Below are 14,539 nucleotides of genomic sequence, written 5' to 3' on the forward strand. Positions count from 1 at the left end.
CGTCTGGTAATGCTGTTCCCTCCGGTGAACAGAAGCTATAAGCTTACCACAAAACAGTCGGTTTATTCTCGTATTTCCCTACATACGTACCTAACAAAATAGTCGTGTGCACAAACCTTACGCGAATAACCAACATATTACCAATAGTACGATCATTGCCGATAGTTTTTGCAAGATGCAATATTCATCGTATATACATATGTTTGGCACAAATATTGTTCGTGAAGCGTCGAACCTTTACAAAAATTTTTTTTTCCCCTGAGATATTGATAAAGTAAATGTATAAAACCCAAATATTTATTTTGACGGTTTATGTGATACGTTGGATAGTAATCAAAACTATGATGACCAAGGCGATGAGCCAATAAACGTGAACTGCACTATACCTTGACGACATCGCGACGAGCTCACGATTCACGAGAATTTTGTCGGTCCTGACTTTTAGCTGTCCTTGGTTGCGCACGCGAATATAAGGGTCCACCGATTGTCCAGCTAGTTTTCATCGGGGCATCGGGGATCATCACGCTTGACTGCACTATCGTTTCAAGTTAGCTAAGCGCGCAGCGGCTAACTCTCGCAGAGTAGAAGATAAGGGAGGAACTCGGGCGAAGAATCCCGAGGTTCTACGACAACGTGGCTGCGGAGATGCTGCAGCGGATGCTGCGGATGCCGAGGTACGCTAGAAATGATACCGACTTAGAAGGACGAAGGGTAATCGAAATCTAATATTTTCGTGATCTTTAACAAACTAACATAAATATATCAGGTCAAAGTTTTATTCTGTAAATTGTATTTATATTAAAAAATTGACGAGTATTTTCAAATGAAACTATCGTGTGGGAGATCCTTGTTGCGTGCTTGTAGTTTATGTTTATATTTCATTAGTTTCCACGTAGATCCGTTCCTGACAAGGAACCGACAGTAGGGAAGGTTTCGCCGTGGGGAATTCAAGTGCATTCCTAGGAGATGTGTATCCCTGTCCCGTTTGGCAACAATAATTCGACATGGCAAACAGCCGCTCTTCGAACAACTTGTCACTTAGCTCGCCGTAGTTTATACCCGGCAGTGGCTAGGGCTCAGTTACAGTCTGTTAAATTGGGGCACAGCTGGCACGTAGACGAGCGCAGGAGAGAGAGAGAGAGAGAGAGAGAGAGCAAATGCAGATTTTTGACGAGAATTCTGAAAACGTTCATATTGGGAACCCTTGATAACATTTTATACAACAGCCTTATTAATTATGTGTACCTGCGAAAACTCAAAAATTAATAAACTTTTGCATATGAGTGACAAGATTTCCATCATATTTTAAAGCTTGATAAACTTGATGACGTCACGTAACACTTGCATTATTTATTAGAAATAAAAAGCGGATAATCATTCAATAAATTCTAAATATATTATATAACAAATTTGCACCGAAATGGTCACGAGTAAGATAAAAGTTTAATTTGTGTTACTTACAATGAAAATGTTGCAAAATCTGTTCTCTTTAACAAAGATCTTTATACTTCTAGTACAGGCCATTTTAGTGAAAGCAAAACGTACCGATGTTCTCTAAGAAGATAAGCTAGATTACAGTGCAAGGTGATTAAATTCGCGTGATGACGAATAATCAGCGATTATCGTCGCCACAATACGTATTCTGCACAATCCCAAATGGAAGTTTCTGTTATTCGGGAGGTAGGCAATCGATACTTGGCTTCGTATTACACACATTACCACTTTAAACGATTACACACGAAATGTCTGGTTGTACACATTAAATCGTATGGCCGTCGAATCCTTTGTACGCGTTCGTACAAAAGAGCTCGTGCTCGCGATAATCATTGGCCGTTTAAATAATAGCTGTCAGTATTTCGCGGTAGCAGCGAGAGAGTACGCTTGGCTAAGTTCCACGTATGATCTGCATCATAGTGAAGGCTCATGCTGGCGAATTTTATGCGCAATCACGTCGCAAAAAGAATAAAGATTTCATCAAATATGTACGCGGACTGTCTGCGACAATATCAACCGATCGTGGAGCACGTGTCGTTCCGCCGTACGAAAACTTTCGGATATCAAACTCATTTTGTCACCGACAGAGGATAGTAATTAATATATTCCCCGGGGATGCAAGGCGGGACAGGAGTCCATCAAGGTTAAATACGATAGTTGTCGAGAGGCTCCGATTCAAAAGCAACTCGATTCCGAACTTTCAAAATTATTCCGTCCATAATTTTGCATTTATTATTTTATAGTAGATAGCAGATTAACCGCGAACCTTTTACTCGCAGATATAAATATTTCTTCTAAATATCATAATACCTTTGAAAAATAAAATATCTTAATATGAAACAACGCAAAAAATAATTTCAAAATCATGTTCGCATAATACTTGAAAGTATTTTTCGGAATTATTTAAGATATTAAGACATGGAATGATAGAATTTTTTTAGAAAAAAATACATTATTTTTTTAACTGAAAAATATATGAAACATCTTTTTTTTTCTTATAATATATTTTTCTTCTTATAATTCTTCTGAATAATATTTTATGAACAGGTTAATATTTCTTACAACATTTATTTTAATTTTGTTTTTTACAGTATGTTACTATTTAGAAAATTAATTCAGATTAAATTCTGTATATTTTGATTGTTTTTTTATATTACTATGCTTTTAACATAATTTTTTTTATAACTTAATCGCACAAAAATTAAATTATAAAAATAAATTTATTGGAACCTATTATATCTTTTGGAAAACCTTAAGAAACAATTATACAAGCTAATCACCTTTGTTACACATTTACATGCGCACTTATTAGATGTTATATTATAAAAAATTAAAATTTAATTTTATACACGTTGCGAAAATATTTGTAATCTAGTGCGGAAGGAGAATTTTAATTTAAACGAACTTATTACAGTTTGATTATCTGTGGATACATGATAATTGCAGTGTTACTCATATGCTCTTATTGCCAAGCTAACGCAATCGCATAAATCACGATACGCCGCTAATTATTCTCTTTGGTCGAAATTCATCTCCTTGTGAATTATACATATAAAGTGATTTCCCGTGTGCGTCATAAATTATTTCACGAATGACATTTCCTGTTCGTGCTTGCCTATATTGAGATGATTCCGTAAAAAAAGAAAACGCTAGAAATGAGTGACGCTGCACATTTTCATTTGCATCAAAAGTGCAACCAGTGTTGTGAGAAAAATTTCTTTTTCGAATTAATGAGACACACACACACAAAATATATAAATGTTGATAACGTCAGAAATAAATGAGCGAGTTTTCGTTTTCTGTTGTGATTATAATTATTTTCGATAAAATACAAAATATACAAACGTTACAGCACGATCATGATACATTTATCATCATCGCAAGCACTCATTTTGCTAAATGCAAAGCTGTGATAATTCGTAGCGAGGCCGGACGCGATATTGCAAATATCCGCCGCAAATTATTTTTTGGCGGAAGCGTTTTCCTATCCGCTCGCTTGTTTGGGAAAATGCGAGCGTGGCACGCGCCTGTCGGGCAAACCGACAAAAATTCAGCGACTTTTGCCGCGCATTTCCTACGTATTCGCTTCGAATTACGCCGTGGTCATTATGGTAATAACCGTTCGCGTATCTCACCGGCTATTAATTCCGGCAGCGTATATAAACCCCGTATTTATGATCGCGAATGTTGCCGATGCAACAGCCAGGTGGAAGGTTGTTGCTGTTGTTACCGCTGTTGCCGTTATTATTGTTGTTGTTGTTGTTGCTGCTGCTGCTGCTGCTGTTGCTGCTGTTGCTGCATCGTGGCGCGACGTTCCACGAATGGTCGCGAGAGCCATATTAAAAGTCGGAAAATTGAAAATGAAACAGCGTCGTGCTGCGTTACTGTTCGATTGGACGTCGAGACGAGGATGGGAAGAGAAGAGCGCGCTATGTGGTGGAAACGACAGACACGCGTAGGTGCGAATTTTTCGCGTCCCTATCTCGTAAAGTCTCATCAGACTTGCGCTTTTTTTTTTGCTTGTCTGCTGTTAGCGCAGCGGAAAATCGAAATATATACTGGTTTGCCACGGTCGATGATTCATCCAGCGATGACAGCTTTTATCAACGTGTTACCACACGAATCGGTCATTAAACTAGATACTTTAAGCGATAAGAGCTTCTTTTGCTAATATCCTTCTCGAGGAATGTCAAGTACCGGATTGTGGTGGTGAATTGATATTTTATAAATTATCTGTGCTTGAACTAGAATGGGAGAAATATAACTTGATGAAAACACGACGACTCTAAGTCTCGAAATACAATAAGTGTAGTAAACTTTAAGCCGTAAGCTATTGACCAATCACAGTGAGGCGAATAATCGACTTTTAGTTGATTTCTTACGGCTTAAAGACTTACTGCACCTATTGTGTTTCATGGTTGTAAGATAAATGTACCAATTTAGTAGACATGATCCAATTATTGGACGAATACGAAATAATAAAAAATTTAAATATTAAACGTTCAAAGTGTTCATAATATATAAGGAACTCTAAATTTTTATTAAATTATTTAAATTATTAAACTACGAATTTATTTAGAGTCGTACATGTTATTAAAAGCTTAACATTTTCAATTTCGTCATTTTGTCCAATAATTGAGTCACATCCATTATCATCTATTAACTGGTACATTTAACCTATATTACATTCTAAAAAAATATTAGTATGAATTTAACATTATGCATTGTCTATGTAGGTAATTTTCACTATATATGATGTTAATATTAACATCGACATGATGTGGATTTAATACTAGATTTTAAATCCATATCATATAATGATGTTGATATAAACATTAGGGGTTATAAATTAATATTAACACCAACATAGTGAGAATTATATACACACCGCGTGATGTAAAATTCGAACCAATATTTTTAAAGTGTGTGTATAAATCATTCATTGACTACAAGAATGAATTGAACGGTAGGAGAATCGATTTCGCGTTTGATAAAACGAACTACGTTCGTTTTGCTCGTATGTAGAGTAAACTGCGTAAGAAACCGTTCTCGTCATTGACACAACAGGATTGCAATTTTGGTGCAAGTCGATGTAAGTCGAACAAAACGCGAAGCCAGAGTTTCAGCAAAAAGCGCTTTAGTAGCGAGATCAGGTAAGGACGATTTGAGAACGCGGACGTTGAACTCGCCGCACATAGAGGATCCACAGGAAATTTCCGGGATCGGATCTTGCCTTTACGAACGCAGAACACACACGTTCGATCACGATGGAAAAACCTGTTCGGGAGCAATGGCGCAGCTGGGAACGTTTGAGGGAATAACGAGGGAAAAAGGGCACTCCGTCTCTCTTAGCTGCGCTACGACACTCTGCCTGCTTCCGTCTCTCCTTTCTGTTCCTCCTCCTTCATCGCGCTCGGTTGGTCGGTATCACTGCTTCACGGTAGGATGGCTACCGAAAATACGAGACGAAGGGGGTAGCGGGCACAGACAGAGAGAATTTCTCCTTTAGTTCGCGATCTACAGAATCTCTCGTTCCTCTCGTTGCGAGCTATTCGCTTAACTTCGCGGTAAAATCGATCGGTTATGAAAACTCGCACAATATGCGAATACCAGTTACATGCCATTACCATTTCAATCTTTTTCTTTCGAAGCATTTGATATATGTTTGAATCTCGATATATACTCTTTATAGCTGTTGGATTAAAGACATGACATACTCTTTATTTATTTATTTTTTAATTCGATAAAACTTTGAAGATTTAAAAGTAACGATCACATATATTGCAAAAATATATAATAAATAAAAAATTATAATAAATATATAATACAAGAGAAAAATATCAAAGGAGCATTATTTAGTAATTCTTTCTCAACACCTTGAGTTAAATATAACATTTTGTCCTTTTTAACTTCTATATATGTATGTGTGTTACGATGTAAATCAATTTATCTCTGATTAATTTCGAAGTAAATAGTGTTCATATTAACATATGCATTTAGTAAATAATAAACTAAATTTGAGTCAAATTTATTACATTTTTTCAATTTAAATTCATATAATAATTTATTATTTAGTAATTTTATTTAGTTTATATAATAATAAACTAGATTTGAATAAAATTGATTACAAGTTTAATTGTTTAGTTGTATTGTTTTAGTTAAATTAACAACATATTGAGAAGTAGTAGACAACCTGTAGGAATAATTAAAAATAACTTGAATTAGGTATAATTTGACATTATTTTCACCATTGTGAATGTGGTGAACAAAATTTTACATAGAAATATTTAATAATAAAATAAAAGTGCAGTATAGAATGAATCATAAATTACGACTCTGACTATTTTTTTTTTTTCGAATCAAGCGACGCGGTGTCAAGTCCATAAAAATACAAAACGAGCCGCTTGACCACTTGACGTGTGTGAACGTCATTGCGTATATGTTCGTGCCGTTGCCAAATAAGCGACGCTATCACTAGCTCTATCTGGAGTTTTGACACTAACAAACTTTAGATTAAAATTACTCAGAAACTAAAATTGCAGTCAAAAATTTAAAAACATTTTTATTATATGTTATCATCATCATCATCATCATCATCATCATCGCCATTATTAAAAGATTTTAAAAAATTTACGTAATTAAGTGATAATAAAATAAATTATGACAATGAGTTACTTTTTATTAACAATACGCGATCTAAGTTACAATTATAGGCCTCTTTTACAATTTTATTTTTACCCCGAATTACCTTTTTCCGTGATTCGCACAAAGTAACGAGTTTTAGGTACCTACAATACGTTCCCATATCAAACGAGTTTGCACGATGCGCGGATGCGTGCATCTCGAAACCTCGCGCGGTCCGTTTTTCCGGCGGCGAGCTTGCACGTGCCGCATAAAGAGAAACGTCTTCATCCGACGAAAGCTTTCACGGAGATGCGGCAGGTTTCCCAAGTGAGGAGAAAGAAAAAGAGGCGTGAAAAGGGAGGGCGGATTTTACCGCGAAGACGCGGTAAAGTCTTTCTCGCCCATCTTCCCAGTCTCCGCACCAACCCTCCCGCAGCAATGCTTTCCTTATTTCCGCACGCTTACCTTCTTTCTTCTTTACGAAATAACAAGCGATGTGAATATGTACTTTCTTTTTCTGAAGTGTGATTAAAATTAATTTTCAATTATTACGAATCGGAATATTTGAATAATGTGATTACTGCAGTAAAAAAATTTAGTCTAATAATCAAATTCAGTAATCCATTCCGGCGTTATAACATTAGCATTTTGCCTCGAGATTTTAACGACCAAGACTTCGATATATACGATTTATAACCAACAGTCTCTCCTTAAATTAGAAAAGAGAGTAAGGCAAGAGATAGCAAACAAGTTCGAACTTTATTCCGATAATGTAACTTTATCTTTCGCACGTAGACAACTACGCTGCCCATTGGGTACCCTCGTTAATTTCCCGCTCGCTTAACAATCGCGCTCGAATAATTTCGCAACCTTAAAGTCGCATAAACTTCTTTACCTCCTCCTGCTATATCTTTCCTCTCCCCTCCTTTCTTGTTCTGCGGAGTCGCATTTCAAGTCTTGTACGAGCGACGCTGTAATGATCATTATTCTCGTTACAAATTAAAATTACACGGCAATTGGGAGGACTCATTACGCTATTAAAACGTGCTCAACAATTTAACTGTCGTATTTCGTTGCGCGATCCTTGTTACCACTACTTACACGTGATTGTTAAAGCGGTAGATAAACAATGTGCATATCTCTCTTGAGCATAACTGTCATTAAACGAATTAAAACAATGCAGACGAGTCCGAATGAGAAGCCACTGCCAGGATATATGAATACACGTTAATTTGAAATATGAGCGCAAGTATAATGTACATTTATATGTCAACATCAGATAGGTACTAACGATAGACTATAAAAACCGTAAAACTCGATAATTTATTGCTTTTTTAAAATATGTCAATTTATATTATAGATAACATTTATATGAATGTAATACTGAAATCCCGTGTACTATATCACGTATATCGGATGCATAATATTATGTGCGCATAGAGATCGACACATTAAAAGAAGATATGTTGCAAAATGTAAAAATAAAACCTTTATTTAACGGAATTAATAGGTCTAATTTGAGAGGAAAAATTGAGAAGGAAAAGGAAAGAAAAACTATTCTTTGCTTCTCTCGACATGTATTTATCGTTTGCAGATTTTGTGTTTAAACACACAATGGATTTATATTTTCAGCTCTTTCGAACAACTGTGAACTATTTTTATGAAACATTTTTTTTAAATTATATTATTGTCAAAATAGACTTATTTGATTATTCCTGTAATCGGATGAAAGTTGAGGTTTCCGTTAAAATTGAAGAAGGGAACAAAGAATTTTTATCAGAGCAGTGAAGAAGAATGAAGCTGCGACATATAATGCATTGTAGATGTAGTTGACGCCCATAGGAGTAGCCCCGACAACTTTTCTCATTACAGCGATCGATGTCGACCCAATTAAAGCTAACTTTGCAGCGCAATAAAAAAGTGGAAGGATATCAAAGCCCAAGAGAGAACGAATGAAATAGATCGGAGTTTGATTTTGACGAGGATGCAGATATCGGCGATGTATTATGGAAAGACGAATGGAAAAGAACACAAGGAAGAGAATCTGAAAAAGAGTAGAGAAGACTCAACGACCCCGATCGATCTATCGCAAGTCAAATATCACGTCGGAATACATTCCAGTGCGGGTTTACATATGACATTTATTTCACGCTATTTATGTCAGAAGAAATCCAATATCTAAAATACCAGCGTGACGAGTACAGGAATTTTCTCAACATCAACTATCAGATATTTCTGCCGATATTTTCATATCGAGCCATACGAATTATCATCGTATTTTTAAACACTCAAAAAGTGCACTATTTAATGAATGCCAACATCAAGAAACTGAAATATTGATAGCTATTTCTAAATAAAATTCATTTTTTCGTATAAATTTCAACATTCTCGCTTATATTAATGAAAATAGAAACTGCAGTGTGTATACTTGATGTGAATACTTCAAATTTTACTCTCTCGAGTATCTCACGAGTTTGTTTAACAATTGTTTTGAATAAATACGTAGAATAATATTTCGATCATATCCTTGTAATTAATAAATTTCGTATTAATATATGCAGGGCTGAGCATGTATTTGAAATATTTTTACATAAAACGCAATATTTGCAATACAAATGTACTTTGTATTTTGCATTTCAGCGAAGTACACGAAAGTATTACATATTTTATATTTATTATTAAAATCGAAAGTTTGAAAGTTTTTTTGTATTTTGTAATTCAAATAATAAGGTTGATTGTTAATCTTAGTATATAAAATACAAAATACTTTTATATGCTCCGCTAAAATATAAAATACAAAATACAATTATCTTACAAATGTTGTTTTTGAAATAAAAGTATTTCCAATACATGCTCAGCCCTGAATATTTATATGCATTATAAAAAATTGTCTAATAACATCTTTTAATACATCATATATAAGAAACTTTATAATAATATCTTCATAATAAAAGCATCGCATAATTTTGAAACGCTTTCCATTTATTTGACAAAGGAAAAAAACGGGAAAAATATACACAAGAGAGTAACTGGTGCGATATTTATTTCAAACGTGTATAAATTTTACGCGGACGCATACATATAGTTTTCTCTTGCATTTAGTAGACCGCAAAAAACCGTGGCGTTTTCTTGCATGATCGTTGTGGGATAATGGGGGAGAGAGATCGAGAGTAGTTTCTTGCCTAACTCCCGACTCCCGAGGGTAGTCCACCACGCCTTCCTCATATCTTCTCCCGTTCCAACAGACCTAACAAGAAGATAGTAGAACGCTTCGACCGAAACTATCTCCGTTACTCCAAAATCTTCTGTGGTTTGCTAGTTTTAGCTGCATTTTCTACTCGTTAAGTCTTCAACATTCATTGTAACCGAAAATGAATGAATATGGCACGGTGATCCTTGCAAAATAGACAGAACACTTCATCTACGAATAGACGAGCAACGAAACTTCTAAACGCTCTCTTTTACGCATGTGTTTAACTCCATTTATCTTCCCAAGAGGGTTCGTACCCCTTCAAGATGCGCGCCTATCCCTCACGCGAGCAATGCAATCGTGAAAGTCACTGTACGTACGTGTGCGTTACCGCATATCTCTCGCATGCATTTTGGCGTGATCTCTCGCGAAAGTTTTCTACCACCGCGCTAAAGCCCGCGACGGATCGATAAAACTCTCTGCAGTACCCCAAGCCCATGTTTATTCGGCTGTATCCAAGATGTGAGTGTCCCATTAGCTGCACGTATCGCCGCTACTTTATTTTCATCAGTTAATGCAAGCAACGTGTAATGCGCCAAGGTGCACGGATTACGCGACGCCACGACATCAAATATTTGTCGACACAATCGACGCAACGAATCTTATTCGACGTGAACGTATACATGGTGCATGCATATAGTGTTTCTGTGCGCATGTGAATAGCTATAACAAAATTACCAAGTATAGAGATGTATGAATATTTTCGAGGAATCCGAGGGAATCTTCCTTTCTTTTCTCAGCACTCGCGCGCAAAAACATGTTGGAAAAATAATTTTTTTATTAGAAAATTATCTCAATTTCAAATTTAAGTATTAATTCAATAATTAGAGTGTCTTTCACACGTTTTATATAGAATTTTTTTTAATACTTTTTTTTAAATACTTTTTTTTTTATTTTATATTGTAAAATTTTGAAGAAAAGTTGTTTCAAACAATCAAAAATTCATGCGCTACAAATAGATAATCTATTAGTTAGGATTTATGTAAATGTATTTTTTGGTAATTAGTGCATACATTATTATAATTAATCTGTTTTTTCAAGTGTTTCCTTGAATGCGACAAAAGGAGAAAGAAGAATGATGGGGAATGAGAAGGCATCGGACAACTTAATCACGGCCGCCGCATTATATCCGTGAGTAACACATTATTTTTTACTGTAATAAAGATAATGGATCTGTGAATATTACAATTAATATTGCAATTAATACCTCCATTAGATCTATAGATCCATTACTTTGAAATGGATAAGAACGGATTAACGTAAATGTGTGTAATTCTGAAACTGTACATAGGTAATTAACGTCAATTCAAAGCTTATAGAACAAAGCTTGTTATCAATCAGCATTATTGATCGATAATCCTTATGGTATGTGTGTGCATGTGTGATTTCAAAGAATTAAAAATGTAATCTTTAAAGAACTTTACATAGTTTTGAACAAACGACGTCAAACTGTATTCGTCGAACGTTCGCCGTGTCTATCATCCTTGCTCCTAAAATTTTTTCGTTTAGACCATGATTTATTTCAACTCCGCCATTCATACTTACAACGCATTATCAGGTACCAAGAATTTTCTGTAGAAGGCTCTCAAAGAATTCGAATTCTGCACGGTCGTTACGTCCATCTAGGGAAAAGAGGAGTGAAAGATATGGTGTAAAGGGAGCCAACGAAGCCGTTGCGGCGCGCAGCTGCCGCGGTTGTCGGAACATTTTACGAGATTTAGGAATTTTTAGATCGCTTAGCAGAACGCATTGCGCGCAATTGCGTTTCAAGTTGCGTTGGATAAAACTCTCACATAACTGTGTGTACAGTTGTTTTTGAAAAACTATCATTACATGGTCAGTGTCTTACTTATTTGAACTAATAATACTGGACATTAATTTTATTCAAAGAACTGGAAAGGATATGGGCAGTAGAAGTCAAGCGCAAAAGACGTCGCGCAAATAATATACCTATGAAGTGTGATACTTCTTTATTCACTAAAACGCGCTTACATATTTTGGCTCACTTGTGAGAAGCCCCTTCATATCCGTCTGCTTAGCCGTAAGTTGAGTCTGTGCGTCTGTCTCCTGATGAATATCATTTCTGAAATCAATCTCTTTCTGTAGTGAGGCTCCTCGTCCAGTATTGTAATGTTGTCCCAATCGAAATCATGGCCTTCTTCTAACCAATGCTCCGTTATGACATTACGAGTAGTTCTATCCGATGTGGTTCTTATGATTCGTGATTCTTGACTTCAGCTGTCTACACGTCTGTCCCACATCACTTGCATCGCAACTCTTACACGAGATCTTGTAAACAACGTTAATTTTATTACATTAACTTTATAATTTGTTTATATAAAAGTATAAAATGTGATCATGAAGTAATGAATATCTGTTCCATTACTGACATAAAATATCCATCTGCGTTCTATTTTATTCGACTGTTTTTTTAATTGCATTGTAGATGTACAACTTACTAATGTTAGAAACATTAATAATAATTTACATTGCTATGTTAAATTAATCTTTCGACAAAATATTTTACTATTTCCAAATCAGAACGAAAATACAAAAAATTTCAAAATATGATTAAAAGTCGGGGAAAATCATGAAATTTTGTTTGGAAATCAGTAAAAAGTTATGGAGTGGTTTTATAATAGGATGAGGAATTTGACAACCCTGATTTTCAACCAGAATTTCAATTAATGCAACTTTTTTTCCAGTGCACTATGTTTTTATGTATTTTACAATATTTTAAAATATGAAGGGGAGCGATGCATATAACACTATATATGGCTAAGATTATAGGCGTATCGTGTAATTGAGCATTCGGTATCAAACGTAGACATATTTGAGTTGAGATAATTGAAAGCCTCAGATTTGGGACGATGGTTAAACAATCTTGCGGATCAGATTAGCGCATTAGCAACTGCCATCCATCAATCTTATCTGCTCACCCTCTCAGAACCGTGTCTATTATGTCACGAGACGCTATTAATGCGCCCGTTCAAGTTCGAACTAATTTTAGGTGCGAAAGTAAGCCCTCGCGTGGCCATTAGATCCAAATGAGCTCTGGCCAGATCCATCCAGAGCGGGGCGAGTCGACGCCTATTGCCGTCTACTGACATCGCCGTCGGCAATGAGAAGCGCAGAGAGATCGGTTTTCTCCCTAATTAAATCGAGATTGAATTCAGACCGCTCGATTCGAGAGGATAGATTAATTGACGACCACAAAAAATTTACGATCTTTTTTCCATTAGACATCATCACCACATAAAAGTGATACTCGATTTTTACAAATCAGTTTTTACATTTAGATCTATTGACTACGCGACATACATACATAGATTTTATATTTTTAAGATTCTAGATACAAAAATATGTTAAACAATAAATATAATAATTTTCTTTACTCAATTTTGAATTATTGATACTAACATTAAGTATTAATTTTGTATTAAAATAGAATTTATGAAATTCCATGAATATTTTGTTTAAGGATTATAATGCTCTAAAGATAAGCCCCAGCTTGAACATGCAACGAATAATCATGACCTAATAATAATCGGTGCTGGTATTTCGATACAATGCCACCTACGCAATTATTCTGGGATTTGCGGGGCTGTTTAATCGTTCGATTAAACACCTGTCTTTAAGCGGTTTCGACTTTAAATCTCGACGCGATTGCATCCAATGTGGTCAACAGCGTGCAGGCAATTATTGGACACATTTGTTCCGTAATTAATATCAGAAATATTGGGTGTTCCCAAAACAGTTGAATAAATTAATTGTTAACGTTTTGCACTAAAATTATTAAAAACGATATAATAATTTTGAAATAACATTAATCATAAAATAACATCAGTTTATTACAAGTTAAATTGAATTTTATGAACATAGTTAATAAAATTTGATTTTTTCGTTTTGTCATTAAACTAATAATTAAGTTCCATAAAAAAATTCGTTAAAAAATCAGGTTCGTTTAATAAAGATAAACTTTATTTAAAAAAATAAAATTTGACGAAGTAAAAAGTGGTAATCTAATATAGAAAAAAAATATAATATTATCGTTTTTTGTTAAATATTGTTCTTTATTAATTATTATTATAAACAATATTATTGATTGTACTGTACTAACTATAAAAAGGCTTTAACAACACTTCTAAAAAGATTTTTAATCTGCAAATATTAGAATTTGATAACTTGCAATTAAGGATCGGAATATTTTTATATTACATACAGGATTAATGAATCTGTCATATTGCTATCGCTACGTTACTACGCAGGAAAATTTTCTGACAATATCTTCGTTAGATATGTTTGCGTGCGAAGTACGAATCGATAAGAGAGAAGAGAGAAGCGGCGGACTGAGCAACAAATAGACGAGGTAAATCCGCGGAAAAATCGCCGGTAAAAAAGAAACCGAGGTGGAGAATGCGTTTAGGTTGCGGCGCACGACTAGGAATCACAGGCAGTTACAAGCAATAAAAGCAAATTAAAAAAACTCCATTCGCCGAACACCGACGGAGTGAAATAGCGGTGGGGAACCGCGAATCGGCATTTACCCCGGGGAAGAACGAGCTGGGACAAAAAGGAACCTGTACAACAATGTCTCACTTTCTTCCTGATAAGGATTGCAATTTCGCGCATCTATATTAGAGATCTATCCCGCGCATCAACTCGAAAATC

This window comes from Trachymyrmex septentrionalis, unplaced genomic scaffold (assembly GCF_001594115.1).
Source record: "Trachymyrmex septentrionalis isolate Tsep2-gDNA-1 unplaced genomic scaffold, Tsep1.0 scaffold37, whole genome shotgun sequence".
NCBI lineage: Eukaryota > Metazoa > Arthropoda > Insecta > Hymenoptera > Formicidae > Trachymyrmex > Trachymyrmex septentrionalis.